General features: G+C 44.4%; 2 non-coding genes across 2 annotated transcripts; one reads left to right on the top strand and one right to left on the bottom strand.

Moving 5' to 3' along the window:
- Positions 1 to 5,630: 5,630 nt before the first annotated feature.
- Positions 5,631 to 5,747, bottom strand: LOC115897755. The gene has a single exon (XR_004057551.1). It is a non-coding gene; the product is annotated as a U5 spliceosomal RNA (small nuclear RNA).
- An 11,646-nt stretch (positions 5,748 to 17,393) lies between these two features.
- LOC115897754 lies at positions 17,394 to 17,510 on the top strand. Its single transcript, XR_004057550.1, has one exon. It is a non-coding gene; the product is annotated as a U5 spliceosomal RNA (small nuclear RNA).
- The last annotated feature ends 695 nt before the right edge of the window (positions 17,511 to 18,205 follow it).

The following is an 18,205-nucleotide window of genomic DNA, read 5'->3' as shown; positions in this document are numbered from 1 at the left end:
CCCATTTAAAGTGTACAATTGAATAGTTTTTAGTACATTCACAGATATGTGCAACTGTCACCACGATAAATTTTAGAGGGGCCGGGCGCGGTGGCTCAAGCCTGTAATCCCAGCACTTTGGGAGGCCGAGACGGGCGGATCACGAGGTCAGGAAATCGAGACCATCCTGGCTAACATGGTGAAACCCCGTCTCTACTAAAAATACAAAAAACTAGCCGGGCGACCTGGCGGGCGCCTGTAGTCCCAGCTACTCGGGAGGCTGAGGCAGGAGAATGGCGTGAACCCGGGAGGCGGAGCTTGCAGTGAGCTGAGATCTGGCCACTGCACTCCAGCCTGGGCGACAGAGCAAGACTCCGTCTCAAAAAAAAAAAAAAAAAAAAAAAAAAAAAAATTTTAGAACATTTTTATTACCTCAAAAAGAAACTCTCTACACTTAGGCTATCACTGCTCTACCCACGCCACCATGTCGCCCACTCCTAAGCAATCACTAACATACTTGTTTTTTGTTTTTTAAGAGACTGGGCCTCGCTATGTTACCTCGGCTACAGCACAGTGGCTATTCACAAGCATGATCATAGCACATTGCAGCCTAGAACTTCTGGCCTCAAGTGATCCTCCTGGCTCAGCCTCCTGAGTACCTCGGACTACAGGCTCACACCACCACACCTGGCTTAGAGAACACATTTTGTTTACTCCTGTCCTTTGAAATTCATTGAGGTTTGTCTGTCTCCTAGCATAAGGCCTATCCTGGAGAATGTTTCGTGTGAATATATATTCTGCTGTTGTTAGGTCAAGTGCTCTATGGATGTCTGTTAGGACTAGTTGATTTATATTGTTTTCAAATCTTAGATTTTCTTGTTGATCTTCTGTTTCTTCTATTCATTATTGAAAGTGAGGACCGGGCACGTGGCTCACACCTGTAATCCCAGCACTTTGGGAGGCCGAAGCGGGTGGATCACCTGAGGTCAGGAGTTTGAGACCAGCCTGGCCAATATGGTTAAACCTTGTCTCTAATAAAGATGCAAAAATTAGCCAGGCACAGTGGCATGTGCCTGTAGCCCCAGCTACTCAGGAGGCTAAAGCCAAGAATCGCTTGAACCCGGGAGGCGGAGGTTGCAGTGAGCGGAGATCATGCCACTGCACTCTAGCCTGGGTAACAGAGCGAGACTTCATCTCCAAAAAAAAAAAAAAAAAATCACTGACAACAAAGATATCCACCTGAACAGGTTTTTAATGCAGATGAACGTGCCCTGTTCTGGAAGAATATGCCACAAAAGACGTTTATTAGTAAGGAAGAAAATCAGGCACAAAGATTTAAGGCAGAAAGGGATAGTCTAACTATTGTTTTGTACAAATTTGGTCAGGTTTATTATCAGAACTTCCCTTATCTGTAAAGCTGCTAACCCCCAAGCTTTGAAGAGAAAAGATAAACAAAAGCTGCCACTCTTTGTACAACAAGAAGGCCTGAACAACAAGAACCCTTTTTCTGGATTGGTTGAATGCTTTATCCTTAAAGTCAGGAAGTATTATATCTTGCCAGTAAGGAGCTGCCATTTATTTATTTATTTATTTATTCATTCATTCATTCATTCATTCATTCTTTATTTAGATGGAATCTTGCTCTGTCGCTCAGGCTGGAGTGCAGTGGCGTGATCTTGATCTTGGCTCACTGCAACCTCCACCTCCCAGGTTCAAACAATTCTCCTGCCTCAGCCTCCCGAGTAGCTGGGATTACAGGTGTGTGCCACCATGCTTGGCTAATTTTTGTATTTTTAGTAGAGACAGGGTTTCACCATGTTGGCCAGGCTGGTCTCGAACTCCCAACCTCAAGTGATCCACCTGCCTCAACCTCCCAAAGTGCTGGGATTACAGGTGTGAGCCAAGTTCTTTTGATATTGGACAATGATCTTGGCCACCTGGAACCCCTTGAGTTCAACACCGAAGGTGCAAGTGATCTACTTGCCCCTAAATACGATGTCTGTAATTCATCCTCTAGATCAAGGGGTCATAAGAACCTTTAATGCTTATTACACCCCGTACTCTATGGAAGGGATTGTCAACACTGTGGAAGAGGACCTCAACCAAGAGAACATCATGAACGTCTGGAAGGATTACACCGTTGAAGATGTTGTAGAAAAACTCGTGAAGGCCATCAAACCTGAAACAATAAATTCCTACTGGAGAAAAATTGTGGCCAGATGTTGTACATGACTTCACAGGATTTATGACAGAGACTGTCAAGGAAATCACGAAAGACATTGTGGATATGCAAAAGAGGTTTGTGTGGGGTAAAGGGTTCAAGGTACGAATCTTGGAGAAATCCAAGAGCTAATAGATATCACACTAGAGGAACGAATAGAAGATGACTTGGTGGACATGAGTGCCTTCAAACCAGTGCAAGACGATGAAGAAGATGTAGAAGATGCAGTTCCAGAGAACGACTGACATTAGACAATCTGGTAGAAGTGTTCCTAGTATTCAAGACCGCTTTTACAACATGCCCTTTATGATATGGGCACTGAAACTAAAGCGAGTATGCCTGCCTCTCCTGCCTCCCTTCTACCTCCACCTCTTCCTCTGCCACTCCTCAGACAGTAAAACCAACCTCTCCTCCCCCTCCTCAATGTACCAAACGTGAAGACAATGAGGAAGAAGACCTTTACGATGACCCACTTCCACTTGATGAACAGTAAATATGTGTTCTTTTTATTTAGTGAGCTTTTTTTAATAGTAAATATATTTAAATATATTTTCTCTCTCTCTCTTTTTTTTTTTTTTTTTTTTTTTGAGACAAGGTCTCACTGTGTTGCCAGGCTGGAGTACAGTGGTGTGATCTCACTGCAACCTGTGCCTCCCAGGTTCAAGCGATTCTCGTGTCTCAGCCTCCTGAGTAGCTAGGACTATATAGATGCATGATGCCATCTCTGGCAATTTTTTTTTCCTTTCTTCTTTTTCTTTTTTTTTTTTTTTTGAGATGGAGTCTCGCTCTGTCGCCCGGGCTGGAGTGCAGTGGCCGGTTCTCAGCTCACTGCAAGCTCCGCCTCCCGGGTTTATGCCATTCTCCTGCCTCAGCCTCCGAGTAGCTGGGACTACAGGCGCCCGCCACCTCGCCCGGCTAGTTTTTTGTATTTTTTTTAGTAGAGACAGGGTTTCACCGTGTTAGCCAGGATGGTCTCGATCTCCTGACCTCGTGATCCGCCCGTCTCGGCCTCCCAAAGTGCTGGGATTACAGGCTTGAGCCACCGCGCCCGGCCTATTTTTAAAATTTTTTTTAGATAGAATTTTGCTCTTGTCACCCAGGCTAGAGTGCAGTGGCATGATCTGGGCTCACAACCTCCGCCTCCTGGGTTCATGCGATTCTCCTGGTTTTTTTTAGATAGAGGCTCACTCTGTCACCCAGGCTGGAGTGCAGTGGTACAATCTCAGCTCACTGCAACCTCTGCCTCACAGGTTCAAGCGATGCTCCTGACTCATCCTCCCAAGTAGCTGGGATTATTATGGGCGCGACCCACCACACCTGGCTAATTTTTGTATTTTTAGTAGAGAAGGGGTTTCACTATGTTGGCCAGGCTGGTCTTGAACTCCTGGCCTCAACTGATCTTCCCGCCTCGCCCTCCCAAAGTGCTGGGATTACAGGCGTAAGCCACTGTGTCCAGCCTACAGTAACAGATTAACATTAAATCATTCTTGTAGATTGTTCTCTGGTTTCTATTTGTTGTGACCAGATGCCCACAGTTACAAGAAGTAGGTTCTCTTGTAGAAGCAACATTCAATCTTTTCAAATTTTTCAGTAAAGAGAGACTCTCCCTATAGGGAAGGTAGTGGGGGGCCTCTAGGTCTTAGCTCCTATTTAGCAGAGTTACCTCCGTTCTGGAACTCCTTGCTCATTTCTGCTGCAGCCTCCGCGATGGCCACAAGAGGGCGCAGCTTCCATTTAGTGTTCAGTTCTGACCACAAGGGTCACCCGTTATGGTCGTGGGGTCAAATACCTTCTTCCCTTAAATCTGAAAAGAATTTTGAAAATTTATGTTCCTCTTGCACATTGTAAAGATCATTTCTACAGCTTTCTCGTGATAACTTACACAATATAAGTTTAAATAGATGCAAAGGATGAGTATTTTGTGCATTTTAATATTAACATTCAAAACTGTTACATCACTAAAAATTTAGGCCGGTGCTCCTGCCTGTAATCCCAGCACTTTTGGATGCTGAGGCGGGTGGATCACTTGAGGCCAGGAGTTCAAGACCAGCCTAGCCAACATGGTGAAACCCTGTCTCTACTAAAAATTCAAAAATTAGCCAGATGTGGTGGCACACGCCTGTAGTCCCAGCTGCTCGGGAGGCTTGCTTGAACCCGGGAGGCGGAGGTTGCAGTGAGTCATGATCGCGCCACTGCACACCAGCCTGAGCAACAGAACAAGACCCTGTCTTAAAAAAAAAGGGGGGGATACCCCAAAAGTCAGGTTAGTGTCTGGCTCTATGGGCTAGAGAAAGGATTGCAGCCAGGAAGGGGCAGGAGTGCATGTGCTGGCAATATCCTGGAGTTCGGTTACCCACAGGCATTTCGTAAGGGCACTGCATATACAGAACCCTTTAGATGTGGAAAAATTTAAAACTTTCTCCAAAATAAGTAGCATAAAAAGCTGAAGATTCATACTAAGCAAAGCAAAGAAACTTCTGGAACAGAAGAGTGACTCCAACAAATAATGGCTTGCAGAAAGGAAATAGCTGATAAGACAGTGCATTAAGTCTCTTATTTATGTAAGATTAGGCCAGGCGCGGCGGCTCACTCCTGTAATTCCAGCACTTTAGGAGGCCAAGGCGGGCGGATCATCTAAGGTTCGAGACCAGCCTGGCCAACATGGCGAAACCCCATCTCTACTAAAAATACAAAAAGTTTGCCGGGTATGGTGGTGGGCACCTGTAATCCCAGCTACTTGGGAGGCTGAGGCAGGAGAATCACTTGAACCCGGGAGGCGGAAGTTGCAGTGAGCCGAGATCGCCCTACTGCACTCCAACCCGGGAGACAAGAGTGAAACTCCGTCTCAAAAAATAAAAAAATAAGATTAGCCCTACTTACCAAGCAAGGACTACAGTATGGGCAAAAAATAATGTAAAATATCTCAGTAATTATTACATATGCAAATTATAGTATTTTGGATTACTGGATTTTTCCATTCTTTTTAGTTGTTTAATGTGGCTTATTAAAATCAAAAATTCCACCTCTACCTCGCATTGTATTTCAACCGGACAGTGCTGCAAAGAAAATGAACTGGATACTGTATATTACAGGTAACAAAAAACATGCATCTACCAAACAGCCTTGACTAAGAGAAGATCCCAGAGGTACTACGTGTGCGTCAACTGCCTATCACATAAAGTTGAAAAGCACGAATATACAAGATGCATTTCCTTGGAACGTATGTGAGTACCCACAGAAATAATTACAAGCAAGGTAGGGAGAAAAAAACTAAATAGGCTTCAATGCTTCCACGATGCAGGATCTGCCAACCAGTGCTTCAATACACATCATAATACTATGAAATGCACTAATCAGCTCTGTGACAGAAAGCAACAAACACATGAGAACTTGATCTAACTAACAATTCTACTATTAAACCGCCACATATAGCCTTGTCAAATACAAGGCCTCAAAAAATTTGGTTAAAACTCAGAGTTGTTCCTCTCCACGGAAATCTTTAGTAAAAGGCGAAAGATTTATGCGATCTGAAGAGAAACCAGAGTACTCTTCCCAATTCTGTAACTCAAGTCTCGGGTAACTGCAATTCCTAGATCACTAATGGTGTCTACTCATCCTAAGAATTACTACCTGAGAAAGTTCATACAAAAAAATTCTGCATGTGCAATTCTCATACTCAGAAATGTCAAGCAATATAGAATTTTTTTCAGAAAAAAATACTGTTTGCAATGTATTATGGGTATGCAAATGAACCTGAATAATCATCTTTAGACTCCGGAAATACCTTAGTAATCACACGGTGCTCTTGGGGCAACCTTTAGGGGGCGAAGCCGGGGCCTTGCTGCCCAGGATTTTTTTTTTTTTTTTTTTTTTTTGAGACAGGGTCTCTGTCATCCAGGCTGGAGTGCAGTGGCGCAATCTCGGCTCACTGCAGCCTCTGACTCCCGGGTTTAAGCGATTCTCCTGCCTCAGCCTCCCAAGTAGGTGGGATTTCAGGCGCAAGACACTGAGCCCGGCTAATTGCCCAGGACTTTTAAGCCCTGTCTCTAAAATAAAAATAGAAACATCTTAAAGATTTTTAAGTATATCTCGCACATAATGCATATAGTCTATGTGCATACACAATTCAAAGAAAAGTAATAAAACACTGATGTCTCCCATCCTCCCATCCAGTTCAAAAAGTATATTGTTAACATCTTTGAAGCCCTCGTTGGCCCATTTCCCCATCATACCCCTCACTCACTATATGGGTAGTCACTATCTGGAATTTGTATTAACCATTCCTTTGCTCTTAACTGCCCCTCCTCGCCCCAACTATTAGAAAACTCCCTCCTAGCAATCCTCCCACCTCAGACTCTCAACTAGCTGGGACCACAGGCACTCGCCACCACACCTGGCTAATTTTTGTATTTTTTGTGGAGACAGGTTCTGGCTTTCTTGCTCAGCCTGATCTCAAACTTCTGGCCTCAAGCAAGCCTCCTGCCTCAGCTTCTGGAGTTGCTGGATTACAGGCGTGAGACACAGCCGCCAGCTCTTCTTTCACTTTCTCCACGAGATTTTGCATCTATATAATATATAAAAAATGTATTACATATAATATATATTACACATATAATATATTACATATATTATATTATATATATTATATATTTTATATAGTGTATATATAATATATATTATATAATGTATTTTTATATATACTATATATAGTGTATATATAATATATATTACATATAGTGTATTTTAACATGTTTTCTAGCCTGCATTTAAATTTTTAAAGTTTTTTTCTTTTTTTAATGGTGATAAAATATACATAAAATTTACCGTTTTAACCATTTTTAAGTGTACAGTTCAGTGGCATTAAATATATTCACTGTTCTGCAACCATCATTACTTTTCATTTTCAGAACTTTTCATCATCCCAAAACACATTAAATAATGACTCCCCATTCTCACTCTCTCAGCCCCTGGCAACCACCATTTTACTTTCTGTCTTTATGATATTGCCTTTTCTGGTTGCCTCATATAAGTGGAATCTGGAATATTCGTCCATTTGTCCTTTTGTCTCTGGTTTATTTCATTTAGCATAATGTCTTTAAGGTTCATCCATGTTGTAGCATGCATTGGAATTTTATTTATTTATTTATTTATTTTTTGAGATGGAGTTTTGCTCTTGTTGCCCAGGCTGGAGTGCAATGGCGTGATCTCAGCTCACTGCAACCTCCGCTTCCTGAGTTCAAGTGATTCTTCTGCCTCACCCTCCTGAGTAACTGGGATTACAGGCATGCACCACCACACCTGGCTAATTTTGTATTTTTAGCAGAGATGGGGTTTTACCATGTTGTTTAGGCTGATCTCCTGACCTCAGGTGATCTGCCCACCTCAGCCTCCCAAAGTGCTGGGATTACAGGCGTGAGCCACTGCGCCCGCCCAGAATTTTATTCCTTTTTAAGGATGAATAATATTCCATTATATGGGTACACCACATTTTGTTTACCCATTCATTTGTTGATGGACATGTGTTGTTTACACCTCTTGGTTATTGTAAATAATGCTTCCATGCAATTATTTTTAAATTTAAATTTAAATTAACTATCAGTAAAATTGAATTCTTCAGGTATACAGATCTATGATTTCTTCTTTTTTTTTTGTCTTAAAAAATTTTTTTTTTTTTTTGAGATGGGATCTCACTCTATCACCCAGGCTGGAATGCAGTGGTGCAATCTCGGCTCACTGTAATCTCCACCTCCCTGGCTCAAGTGATCCCACCTCAGCCTCCAGAGTAGCTGGGGCTACAGTTGTGGCCACCGTGCCAGGCTAATTTTTGTATTTTTAGTAGAGACAAGGTTTCACCATGTTGCCCAGGCTGGTCTAGAACTCCTGGACTCAATGCCTCCGACCATCTCCGCCTTTCAAAGTGCTAGGATTACGGGCTTGAGCTACTGCCTGTTTTGTTTTGTTTCTTTTAGAGACTGGGTTTCCTATGTTGCCCAGGTTGGTCCGAAATCCTGGCCTTAAGCAATCCCACAACCTCATCCTCCCAAAGTGCTGAGATTACAGGCATGAGCCACTGTAAGAGACACGGTCTCTCTGTTGCCCAGGTCTCAGCCTCCCAAGTAGCTGGGACTCCAGGTGCAAGCCACCATGTCCTGCTACTTTTTGTATTTTCTTTACAGGCGTGACCCACCACACCTGATCAGATTTATGATTTTAAATTTATTATTATTTTTTATTTTATCCTCACTGCATACTGAGTGCATCTAAGTTTTTTTTTTTTTTTTTTTTTTTTTTGAGACGGAGTCTCGCTCTGTCACCCAACCTGGAGTGCAGTGGCGCGATCTCGGCTCACTGCAAGCTCCGCCTCCCACGTTTACGCCATTCTGCTGCCTCAGCCTCCCAAGTAGCTGGGACTACAGGCACCGGCCACCTCGCCTGGCTAGTTTTTCGTATTTTTGAGTAGAGACGGGGTTTCACCGTGTTAGCCAGGATGATTTCGATCTCCTGACCTCGTGATCTGCCCCTCTCAGCCTCCCAAAGTGCTGGGATCATAGGCTTGAGTCACCGCACCCAGCCAAGATTTTTTATACATATATATAGATTTGCATAGTCACCACCACAATCAAGATACAAAATAGTTTCATCACTCCAAAATTTCCTCATGCTGCTCTTTGTGGTCACACCTTCCTCTACTTGTAATCCTTTATAAACACTGACCTGTCCTCCATCACTAGTTTTGCCATTTCCGACATTTAAATGAAACATTCAGTACATACCCTTTTGAACTGGCTTCTTGTGCTCAGCATGATGCCTTGAGATTCACTCATGTTGTTGCATTCCTTTCTGTTCCTGTATGGCTGTACCATGAGTTGTTTACCCATCCACCTGTCATTTCCAGTTTTTAGTGACTGCTAACAGAGCTACTGTAAACATTTTTGTACAGATTTTTGTCTGAGCAAGAGTTTTCACTTCTCTAAACACCTAGAAGTGGGTATTGCTAAGTCTTATGGTAGGTGGATGTTTAACTTTATAATAACTGTTTTTACAGAGTAGTTATCAGTTTATATTCCCACCATCAATGCATAAGAGTTTCAGTTACTCCACATCCTCTCCAACATGTAGAATTGTTCGTTTTATTTTTTAAACCACTTCGGCTGGGCGCAGTGGCTCACGCCTGTAATTCCAGTACTTTGGGAGGCTGAGGCGGGCGGATCATGAGGTCAAGAGATCGAGACCATCTGGCCAACATGGTGAAACCCAGTCTCTACTAAAAATAGAAAAATTAGCTGGTCCCGGTGGTGTGAGCCTGTAGTCCCAGCTACTCGGGAGGCTGAGGCAGGAGAATCACTTGAACCTGAGAGGCAGAGGTTGCAGTGAGCAGAGATCGTGCCATTGCACTCCAGCCTGGCGACAGAGAGAGACTCTGTCTCAAATAAATAAATAAATAAAATAAAATAAAATAAAATAAAATAAAATAAACCACTTCACTGGGTGTGTAGTGGTATCTCTGTGGTTTAATTTGCATTTTCCTAATGACTAATGATGTTGAGCATCTTCTCAAGCGCTTGTCATCCATGTATCTTCTTTGGTGAAGTGCCTGTTTAAGGAGCATAAAATATATAAGACATGCATAAAACATAAAGAAAAACAACTGGCCGGGCATGGTGGCTCACACCGGAAATCCCAGCACTTAGTGGGGCCAAGGTGGAAGATTGAGGCCAGGAGTTCGAGACCAGCCTGGCCAACATGGCAAAACTCCATCTCCACTAAAAATACAAAAATTAGCCACACGTGGTAGAGGGAGCCGGTAATCCCAGCAACTTGGGAGGCTGAGGCATGAGAATTGCTTGAACCTGGGAAATGGAGGTTGCAGTGAACCAACATCACCCCACTGCAATCCAGCCTGGGCAACAGAGAGAGACTCTGTCTCAAAAAGAAAAAAAGGCTAGGCATGGTGCCTCACGCTTGTAATCCCAGCACTTTGGGAAGCTGAGGCGGGCGAATCATGAGGTCAGGAGTTCAAGACCAGCCTGGCCAACACAGTGAAACCGGGTCTCTACTAAAAATACAAAAATTAGCTGGGCATGGTGGTGTGTGCTTGTAATCCCAGCTACTCGGGAGCTGAGACAGGAGAGTCACTTGAACCCAGGAGGCGGAGGTTGCAGTGAGCCGAGATGACACCACGGCACTCCCACCTGGGCAACAGAGCTAGACTCCGAGGAAAGGGAAGGGGAGGGGAGGGGAGTGGAGGGAGGGGAGGGGAGGGGAGGGGAGGGGAGGGGAGGGAAGGGAAGGGAAGGGGAAAAAAGGAAGAAAGAAGGAAGGAAAGGGCCGGGCGCGGTGGCTCAAGCCTGTAATCCCAGCACTTTGGGAGGCCGAGACGGACGGATCACAAGGTCAGGAGATCGAGACCATCCTGGCTAACACGGTGAAACCCCGTCTCTACTAAAAAATACAAAAAACTAGCCGGGCGTGGTGGCGGGCGCCTGTAGTCCCAGCTACTCGGGAGGCTGAGGCAGGAGAATGGCGTAAACCCGGGAGGTGGAGCTTGCAGTGAGCTGAGATCCGGCCACTGCACTCCAGCCTGGGCGACAGAGCGAGACTCCATCTCAAAAAAAAAAAAAAAAAAAAAAAAAAGAAGGAAGGAAAGAAAGGAAGGAAAGGAAGGAAGGGAAGGGAAAGAAAGGTGCTGGGCACAGTGGCTCACGCCTGTAATTCCAGCACTTTCGGAGGCCAAGGCATGTGGATCATGAGGTCAGGAGATTAAGACCACCCTGTCTAACATGGTGAAACCCCGTCTCTACTAAAACTACAAAAATTAGCTAGGCGTGGTGGCACGCACCTATAGTCCCAGCTACTCGGGAGGATGAGGCAGAAGAATGCTTGAACCCGGGAGGCGGAGGTTGCAGTGAGCCAAGATCATGCCACTGCTCTCCAGCCTGGTGACAGAGCGAGACTCCATCTCAAAAAAGAAAAAAAAAGAAAAACAACAGATATACAGTAGACCCTTGAACAACATGGGGGGTTAGAGTTGCTGACCCCTCTCGCAGTTGAAAATTTGCATATAACTTTTTTTTTGGTGGGGAGATGGGGTCTCACTGTGGTCCAAGCTGGAGTGCAGTGGCTTGATCTCAGCTCACTGCAACCTCCACCTCCTGGGCTCAAGCGATTCTCCTGTCTCAGCCTGCTGAGTAGCTGGGGCTATAGGCATGTGCCACCATGCCCAGCTAATTTTTGTATCTTTAGTAAAGACGGGGTTTTGCCATGTTGGCCAGGCTGGTCTAGAACTCCTGGCCACAAGTGATCAGCCCGCCTCGGCCTCCCAAAGTGCTGGGATTACAGGTGTGAGCCACCTCGCTGATGCATATAACTTCTGACTCTCCCTAAACTTAACTACAAATAGTCTACTGTTGACTGAAAGCCTTACAGGTAACAGTTGACTAACACATATTTTGTGTGTTAAACGTATTATATACTGTATTCTTACTACAAAATGAGGTAGAGGAAGGAAAATGTTATTAAAGAAGAAGAGAAAATAGGATGGGCATGGTGGCTTTCGCCTGTAAACCCAGCACTTTGGGAGGCCAAGGCAGAAGTATCACTTGGGGCCAGGAGTTCAACACCAGCCTGTTCGAGATTTTGTCTCTACTAAAAAAAAAAAAGAAAAGAAAAGAAAAAGAAAGAAAAAGAAGAAAGGAGGCGGGGCGCGGTGGCTCAAGCCTGTAATCCCAGCACTTTGGGAGGCCGAGACGGGCGGATCACGAGGTCAGGAGATCGAGACCATCCTGGCTAACACGGTGAAACCCCGTCTCTACTAAAAAATACAAAAAACTAGCTGGGCGAGGTGGCGGGCGCCTGTAGTCCCAGCTACTCTGGAGGCTGAGGCAGGAGAATGGCGTGAACCCGGGAGGCGGAGCTTGCAGTGAGCTGAGATCCGGCCACTGCACTCCAGCCTGGGCGACAGAGCGAGACTCCGTCTCAAAAAATAATAATAATAAAAAAAAATAAAAAAAATAAAAAAATAAATTAAATTAAACAAATAAACAAAAGCCCCATTAATCTGTTAGTGTAGATTGATCAACACTATATGAGATTAAAGCAAAATCATTTGGTAATCCCATGAATGCATAAGCATATTGATATATTTTATATATAGTATAAAATCTATCCATTTTATATATAGTATATACATATATACTTAATATATTTATATTATATTATTTTACTTTTGATACAGAGTCTTGCTCTGTCACCGAGGCTGGAGTGCAGTGGTGCAATCTAGGTTTACTGCAACCTCAACTTCCCGGGCTCAAGTGATCCTACCACCTCATCCTCCCAAGTAGTAGAGACTACAGGCTCGCACCACCCCACCTGGCTAATTTTTGTATTTCTTTGTAGGATCAGGGTTCCACCATGTTTCACCCACAGGCTGGCCTCGAACTCCTCGGCTCAAGCCATCCTTCAGCCTCGGCCTCCCAAAGTGCTGGGATTACAGGCATGAGCCACCAAGCCCAGCTATGTCTTAATCTTATTACAATAGGAATAGATGGGAATCTGCTTAAAGTAGAATAACAACCAAAAACATCACACATAACCAAAAGTGTTGTGAACTTTTTAGAGTCCAGAAGAAGACAAAAATAACAGTATCACTGCTTCCATTCAATTTTTCACTAAGGGCCTTGCCAGGAAAGTAAAACAAGAAAAGTCAGGCAGAGGGAAAGGTATAAGGAATGAAAAAAGAAAAACAAAATTATTGTTATTCTTAGTCCATATGATTATCTTCATAGAAGATCCAAAAGGATTTGGAAGTATATTATGCAATATGGTAACCACTGGCCACATGTGGCTATTGAGCATTTGAAATGTGGCCAGTCTGAATTGAGATGTACTGTAAGTATAAAATACACACTAGATTTTTTTTTTTTTTTTTTTTTTTTTTGAGACGGGGTCTCGCTGTGTCACCCAGGCTGGAGTGCAGTGGCACGATCTTGGCTCACTGCAACCTCTGCCTCCCGGGTTCAAACGATTCTCCTGCCTCAGCCTCCTGAGTAGCTGGGACTACAGGCACATGCCACTGCACCCCGCTAATTTTTATATTTTTAGTAGAGACAGGGTTTCGCCATGTTGGTCAGGCTGGTCTTGAACTCCTGACCTCAGATGATCCAACCACTTCGGCCTCCCAAAGTGCTGGGATTACAGGCGTGAGCCGCTGTACCTGGCCAGTTATTTCTTAAATTAAATTAGCGTGAATTGTTGCTGGAAATGGAAGTGCAAGCCACACCATAAATAATGGATCGGGGTGAGTCCAGGCTTTGGATTAACAAGTTCTAGAAACTCCATGACCCTTTATGGAGACTGGTATGGCTAAAAACAAGTTAACTTTCCTTTCAGTTCTCTAAACAGTGAAAGCTATCCAGGACCCTTCCAGAGTGAAGCGGAGCAAAGGCCAGCAGACGAATGTCCCCTAAAACCCAGGAGTAAGGAAACACTCTCTCCCAAGGCTCAATGCGGGGAGAGCTCAGTGTTCAGAGAACCCACCCGTTAGCCTGTCCCCTTAGCCCCTTGCTAAGTCCTATGAAGTGTAGCTATTATCATATGGTGAGAACTTTGCATCTCCATGGGTCTCTGTAGCTTCTCATTACATTATGAGTATAGCAAGCATGCAAGACTATCAAAACAGATGTATGCTGCCTGGCACAGTGGCTCACACCTTTAATCCCAACACTTTGAGAGGCAGAGTTGGGAGGATCCCCTGAGCCCACCGATTTGAGACCAGCATGGGCAACATGTCTTTCAACATAGGGAGACACCCATCTCTACAAAAAATTTAAAAATAAAATAAAATTAGCCCGATGTGGTGGCTCGCTGACTATAGTCCCAGATACTCGGGTGACTGAGGCAGGAGGACTGCTAAAGCTGAGGCAGCAGGTGCTTAAGCCCAGCAGTTTGAGGCTGCAGTGAGCTATGACTGCCGCCCTGCCCTCCAGCCTGGGTGACAGAACCTGTATCAAAACAAAAACAGGCCGGGTGCAGTCGCTCACGCCTGTAATCCCAGCACTTTGGGAGGCTGAGGCGGGCGGATCAAAGGTCAGGAAATCGAGACCATCCTGGCTAACATGGTGAAACCCCGCCTCTACCAAAAATACAAAAAAATTAGCTGGTGGCAGGTGCCTGTAGTCCCACCTACTCGGGAGGCTGAAGCAGGAGAATGGCGTGGAGCAAGACTCCATCTCTAAAAAAAAAAAAAAAATACAAAAAATTAGCCGGGCATGGTGGCAGGCTGAGGCAGGAGAATGTGGTGAACCCAGGAGGCACAGCTTGCAGTGAGCTGAGATTGTGCCACACTCCAGCCCGGACAATAGAACGAGACTCCGTCTCAAAAAAACAAAAACAAAAATAAAAACGAAAACAAACAGCCCTGGCTCCAATAACCTTCCAGTAGTCAAGAAGATGACCTTCAGCCAGTACCACTATAGCAACCTCTGCAAGGGCTTGGGGGTCTTGCTCTCAGAACAGAGCTTTGATCTTACGAACAAGTTCCTGACCTACTTCCCCGGGAGGAGCACCGAGGATGGCCTAAAGCACGAGTATTTCTGCGAGATCGCCCCCTCCCCTACTGACCCCTCGATGTTCCCCACGTGGCCCGCAAAGAGTGAGCAGCAGTGTGTGAAGTAGAGTACCAGCACGCTCCCACCCGACCTGCGCCCTGCCAGGGAGTCAGCCAGCTGGGTGATGGCCACCTGAAGGAGACTGGCTTCCACTTCACCATCACGAACCAGGGCGCCTTTTCAGCCTCAAGTTCTGAAGGTCAGAGCCAAATCCAAGTCATGGGGAGGACTCAGCCCAGATCACGGGGGCAGCTGCTGCAGCTGAGCTGCCTTGAGTCTCAGAACTCCTCATCTTTATTTTGTGTTCCACATTTTGTTTTGTATTTTGGTTTGTAAATTTGTAGAATTAAATCACATTTTCCTTGTCGTGGGAGGGAAAAACCAAGCAAACAAACAAACAAAACCAGATGGATGTTTGCTCACCAATGAGCCATATCAAAAGAAGCCAGTACAAAAGGCCACATGTTGTATGCTTCCTTTTATATGAAATGTCTGGAATGGGCCTACTAGAGATAGAAAGTAGATTAGTGGTTGCCAGAGGCTGGGTGAATGAGCGGGTGGGAAGTAACTTCTAATGGCTACTGTTTTATTTTTCTAAGTGGCAAAAACATTCTGACTGGGCACAGTGGCTCACCTGTAATCTCAGCACTTTGGGAGGTCAAGGTGGGGAGATCACTTGAGGCCAGGAGTTCGTGACCAGCCTGGCCAACATGGTGAATCCCTGTCTCTACTAAAAATACAAAAATTATCTGGGCATGGTGGCAGATACCTATAGTCCCAACTACTCGGGAGGCTGAGGCGGGAGAATCTCTTGAACCTGGGAGACGGAGGTTGCAGTGAGCCAAGATTGCACCATGGCACTCCAGCCTAGGGAGCAGAGCAAGACTCGGTCTCAAAAAAAGAAAAAAGAAAAACAACAATAACAAAAAGACCCAAAACAAACAAAAAATTCTAAAATTATATTGTGGGGATGATTCTACAACTGTGAATATACTAAAAACTATTGAATTGTAGACTTTATTTATTTATTTATTTATTTATTTATTTATTTATTTATTTATTTTGAGATGGGAGTCTCGCTCTGTCGCCCAGGCTGGAGTGCAGCGGCACAATCTCTGCTCTCTGCAAGCTCCGCCTCCCGGGTTCACGCCATTCTCCTGCCTCAGCCTCAGAGTAGCTGGGACTACAGGCGCCGCCACCACACCTGGCTAATTTTTTGTATTTTCAGTAGAGACGGGGTTTCACTGTGTTAGCCAGGATGGTCTTGATCCCCTGACCTTGTGATCCGCCCGCCTCAGCCTCCCAAAGTGCTGGGATTACAGGCGTGAGTCACCGCACCCGGCCGAATTGTATACTTTAAATGGGTGGATTGCTTGGCTTTTAAATTATAGCCAGTAAATCTATTTTTTAAATGTATTAGACAAATTTAAATTACATGCATGTCAAATATGATTGACTTGCTAGCAAAGGAGCAGCAAAGTGAAAAAAAAGTGTTGGTTCAGAGAAGGTGTGAAAGTCGGGAAATGAAATGTTCACACCAGCGGCTGTAAAAGTCTTAGAGCTGGCTGGGCATAGTGGCTCAGGCCTGTAATCCCAACTCTTTGGGAGGCTAAAATGGGAGGATTGCTTGTGGCCAGGAATTCCAGACCAGCCTGTACTGCTTTCCTTTCACTGGTTGCCCGGTGAGCACGTTCCTTAGAAAGGAATTCCCTGTAGGCTGGTCACAGCCCACACTGTAGCGCAGAGGGTGAGAGGACAGCACTATTTTTTTTTACTTATTACTTTTTGTAGCGATGGCAGGTCTCGAACTCTGGGCCTCAGGAGATCCTCCTGCCTAGGATAAGGAGACACGAAGTCTGAAACTGGAATAGCAAGATTGCATGCCCAACAGCACCGTCCCGTGGGGCAGGAAACCTGAAACAGAGCACTCAAGCTCCAATTTTAAATAGGACATTGCCAGGAATTCTCAAATGGCATACAAAATTCAGTATATCCCCGGAGTGCACGGTTAAAAACAACATCAGAACGCCCCTGTGCCCACCACACAGTTTAAAAAAACGGAAATTGTCGAACTTTTTAAACAAACCCCTGTGTGCCCTTACCCAGTCACACCTCTAGCTCCTCACCGAAGGGATGAACTACTATCCTGAATTGTGTCAATCATTTACTTGCCAATTTTTTCTCTTTCAATTTAATAGCAGTCTTTATTTAAAATAAATCAAACTCAGACGTACAAATACACAAAACAGATAAAACCTGAGTCTCTGACCAGGAAAGCGTTATTTTCCAGCCAGCCAGTCTTTGGCTTCTCCCCCTAACGGTGACATAAGGCATTCTGTGACATGCTCCGTTCCAGAATCAAAAATTGATCCGATTATTTGCATACCCATAATGCACTGCACACAGTACAAATTTAAAACGGCAAAATCAAACATTTTTATTCTAAGTATATTCTGTGAAAATTAGACTTTTGTTTAAATAGTACTCTGAAAAATTTTTTCCATGTATAGAACCTTGGCATTAACTAGTCACCATCACTACACTAGGAGTTTCTGTTACCCGAGAGGCGAGTTGTGACCTTAAACGTCATACTCTGGTTTCTCTTCAGATCGTATAAATCTTTCGCCTTTTACTAAAGATTTCCGTGGAGAGGAACAACTCTGAGTCTTAAACCAATTTTTTGAGGCCTTGTTTCGGACAAGGCTGCATGAAACTGTCTTAAACGTTAGAATTGGTATTGGTGCTGCATAAAACTGTCTAAACGTTAGAATTGGTATTGGTTTATCCTTGTAGCCATTGTTGTCGTTAAACGAGTTTATTGTCCTAGCGTGTGTTGTTATAGGTGTGTTCATTGTTGTAGGTGTTATGTCATTTCCGATTTTGCTTTGATTTTTTTATTAGGCTTTAGTTTTTCATACCTTTAAACTTCGTGTAAAGTGTAAACGGATTTTTTTAGTGAAGTTCTTTCCAACAAGTCCGAAGTATTTAGTTCAATGTCATTAATATGGAAGATTCTTTAAAAAGTGTTTTAACTGGTTGTGGACACGGCTTATGCCGGTAATCCCAGCTCATCGGGAGGCCAAGGTGGGAGAATCACTTGAGGTCAGGAGTTCGAGACCAGCCTGGGCCAACATGGTGAAACCCCATCTCTACTAAAAATACAAAAACTAGCCGGGTGTGGTGGCGGGTGCCTGTAATCCCAGCTATTCGGAAGGCTGAGACAGGATAATTGCTTGAACCCGGGAGTCGCAGTTTGCAGTGAGCCGAGATTGTGCCACTGCACTCCACCCTGGGCCACAGAGCTAGACTCCATCTTAAACAAACAAACAAAAAACCAAGGATTCTACACTGCTTTCTTAGTCTTCTGAATCCTGTGTATTTTTGCATTTAGCACATTTCA

This window comes from Rhinopithecus roxellana, chromosome 5 (assembly GCF_007565055.1).
Source record: "Rhinopithecus roxellana isolate Shanxi Qingling chromosome 5, ASM756505v1, whole genome shotgun sequence".
In the NCBI taxonomy this organism is placed as follows: domain Eukaryota; kingdom Metazoa; phylum Chordata; class Mammalia; order Primates; family Cercopithecidae; genus Rhinopithecus; species Rhinopithecus roxellana.
Note: the sequence above shows the minus strand (reverse complement) of the source record. Positions and strands in the feature narration are given on the sequence as shown.